The sequence below is a fragment of the Galeopterus variegatus genome, unplaced genomic scaffold, assembly GCF_000696425.1.
Source record: "Galeopterus variegatus unplaced genomic scaffold, G_variegatus-3.0.2 Scaffold354, whole genome shotgun sequence".
Lineage (NCBI taxonomy): Eukaryota > Metazoa > Chordata > Mammalia > Dermoptera > Cynocephalidae > Galeopterus > Galeopterus variegatus.
Genome location: NW_007726465.1, coordinates 4,075 through 4,615, shown reverse-complemented (window position 1 = coordinate 4,615; position 541 = coordinate 4,075).

The following is a 541-nucleotide window of genomic DNA, read 5'->3' as shown; positions in this document are numbered from 1 at the left end:
GGGTCCCGGGGCCGGTCCGGGGCCGGTACGGGGGGGACACTGGGGGTTGTGATCCATTGCCGGTCACGAAAAAGGAAAAAAAAAAAAAAAAAAAAGAAAGAAAGAAAATAAAGATTCCTCCCTCGTAATTGGCAGTTTGTCAATTTCTTTTTTTTTTTTTTTTTTTTCCTTTTTCGTGACCGGCAATGGATCACAACCCTCAGTGTCGCCCCCGCACCGGACCGGGACCAGCAACGGCAATGGGATCGCAACCCTCGGTGTTGCTCCCACACCTCGCTCAGCCAGTGAGCGGCCGGTCTGTATGTGGATTCCGAACCCTCGGCAGGAGCGCCGCCGCGCTTCCCAAGCAGCGCACTATCCAGTGCGCCACTGGGCCGGCCCCGGAATCTTTATTTTCTGAAGACAGTTTTTGCAGTCTTAAAGCACTATCATCAGACTCTGCACCACCTGTCAAAGATAAGCAATTTATATGTACACTAGCATTTCTGCCTTGAAGCTTGAATCCCTCTCTTTTACCACATTTCTTTTTTTTTTTTTTTTT